Here is a 3,024-nt window from a genome sequence, read left to right on the forward strand (position 1 = left end):
AATACTTACTACCTGGATTTAACCCTGGCCAGGAAGAGTAGGAGGAGGAATAGTATGTGTGTTGGAGAGAAGGAAAAACAGAAAGCAGAAATTCTAATTTTTTTTTTTTTTCTCTCCCAGTTTTTCAAGTACTGATTTCAGCTGGCACAATGAAAACCTCAAAAAATAGAACAGTAAAGTTTTTTTTGAATAATAATAACAAAACTAAGGAAGACTGAAGAGGAGATGATGCTTTTGAGCTGTGGTGTTGGCAAAGAATATTGAAAGTATCATGGACTGCCAGAAGAACAAACAAATCTGTGCTGGAAGAATTGCAGCTGGAAACTCCTTAGAAGTGAGAATGGCCAGATTTCATCTCACCTACTTTGGTCATGTCATCAGAGGGAATCATTCTGTGGAGAAGGATATCATGGTTGGTAAAGTGGAGGGTCAATGAAAAAGGGGAAGGCCTTCAATGAGATGGCTTGACATAGTGGCTACAATAATGGGGTTAGGTATAGCAAGGATTGTGAGGCTGGCACAGGACCAGGCAATGTTTCGTTCTGTTGTCACTATGAATCAGAGTCAACTGGATGGCACCTAACAACAACAATAACAAAGTCCATAGTCTTTGTGAGTCCCACCCAATGACTGGGTGTGGGAAATAAGGTGCTTGTAGCATACCAAAGAATTTGGGCAGCTTGTTAATAATGCACATAAGGTACATGGAGCCCTGCAGGAGTTATTGTTGAAAAGACGAAGAAGAACAGGACACATTATAAAATTTTTGTTGTTGTTGTTGTTATGTGCCGTCGAGTTAAAATGATATGAAAACCAAACACATTCTATTGTTTTGGGATACAATATGAATGACAAAGAAAACAGGAATGATTTGGATGAAGAGAAGGGTGTTAATAAAAAAAAGAAAGAAAGAAAAAGAAAAAAGAGAATGATTCACAGAAAAGTCAAGATAGTGGTTATCATTGGGTGGGTTGGAGGGGTGAGTTACATGATCAGGGAGGAGGCACATAGGGGCTTCAAAAATATTGGTGATGGTTCATCTCTTGAGAACTGTATGGGTGACCTGAGACAAGAACTAGATGGTGCCCAGCTACCCTTGCCAACCACTGTGAAAGCGATCACAATAGGAGGTCGCAGACAGAGTGGCAGGAAAATGTGGAACAAAAGTCAAATTAAAAAGACCAGGCTTATTGGTCTGATAGAGATTTGTGGAACCCCCAAGTCTATGGCCCTTTGATACCCTTGAGGCCTACAACTGAATTCACTGCTGTTGCTTTCAACCAAACAAGAGACAGGCCTTTAAGTAAACACTAAGACCAGGAAGGTACACACTCCTTAGAACAACCAACCATATGAGATCAAAAGGGCAGCATTTGCCCAAGTATAAAGTTCAGAAGCCAGGAAGGGATAGGAAAGAAGGACAAATGGAAATGGTAAACACAGGGAAGAAGTGGGAAGAGCGTTGTTACATTGTGGAGATTGCAATCAATGTCATCAATCAAAATGTGTATGAATTATTGAATGGAAAACCAATTTGCCATGTAAACTTTCACCCAAATCACAATTTAAAAAATAGATAAAAATAAATCAAAAACAAGAAATGCCTGGGTGATGGATGCATGTGTATTCTACCTACTATTATTCTTTAAATTATGTTGCTGCTGTTAGTTGCTGTCAGTCATCTTCAACTCATGATAACCCCACATGTAGTAGAACAACACGTTCTTCAGCATCTTTAAGATCATTGGTATGTCTGAGTCCATTGTTGTGGCCATTGTGTTAGTTCATCTCATTGAGGGTTTCTCTCATTTTCAGTAACCCTCTACTTTACCAAACATGACGTCCTTTTCAGTGATCATTCCCTTCTTATGATGTGCCTAAAGCAAGTTGAAGTCTTGGACAATATTTTGTGCTTCATGTGTTTTCGTTGGCTAATTTTCAGAAGTACATCACCAGGCCCTTATTGCTCATCTCTTAGTCTGGAAGCTCTGCTGGAAACTATCCACCATGGATGACTCTTGACTCTGCCAGTATTTGAAATAGTGGCCACATAGCTTCCAGTATCATAGCAACATGCAGGCCAACACAAACCAAACCAAACCAAACTCACTGCTGTTGAGTCGATTGCAACTCATAGCGACCCCTCCTTGGGTTTCTGAGGAGGTATCTCTACAGAAGTAGATTGCCCAGTCTTCCTTCCAAGGAGTGGCTGGTAGGTTTAAACCGCCTGCCTTCTGGTTAGCAGTCAAATGCCTTAAGTATTACGCCACCAGAGCTCCCCATGCAGGCCAACACAGTACAACAAACTGGTGATGGTTTTAAATTATACATATGTGTTATATACACTTTTCTTGGTGTATATATATAGTATTACATAATAAAAAGAGATAGAGAAAAAACTAGAAGAACTTTAAATGTGATGATACTAGTAGTGGGCCTCTTTTATGTTCTAATTTTCTATATTTTTAAAATATTCATTCATGAGTACTTCCTAATTGAGTAAGGATTATATTATGAAAAAAAAGTAAGGAAGAGAACTTTTCCCTTAATTTTGTTCAGAGAAATAGGAAGTGAGAGGAAATGGGTGAAAGCTTTGGACTTCCCCTAATTCTACTGTAAGAGTAGGTAAAACTAGAAGTTAGGGCAAAATGCTAGTTAAGGGATAATGAGTTTTAATTATCTTGTGGAAGGGAACATGCCTCTAAAAAAGGAACTGCCAGTTAGTGGTGTCACTAGGTTTGGTGTCAACCCCCCTTCATCTCCTCCTGCACTAGACTATATAGAATCCTTGTTGTTGTAGTTATGTGCCATTGAGTCGGACCCGACTCATAGAGACCCCTCCTTGTGTTTCCGAGGTGGTATCACTATGGAAGTAGATTGCCCAACCTTCCTTCTAAGAAGTGGCTGGTGAGTTTGAACCATCAGCCTTCCGGTTAGCAGTCAAGTGCCTTAGGCACTACGCTACCAGAGCTCCTATAAAATCCTTAGTGATGTTTATTATCAATTTTATTCATAAAATAATGA

The sequence above is a fragment of the Orycteropus afer genome, unplaced genomic scaffold, assembly GCF_000298275.1.
Source record: "Orycteropus afer afer isolate SDZICR_OR568_19922 unplaced genomic scaffold, OryAfe1.0 scaffold00306, whole genome shotgun sequence".
Taxonomy (NCBI): domain Eukaryota; kingdom Metazoa; phylum Chordata; class Mammalia; order Tubulidentata; family Orycteropodidae; genus Orycteropus; species Orycteropus afer.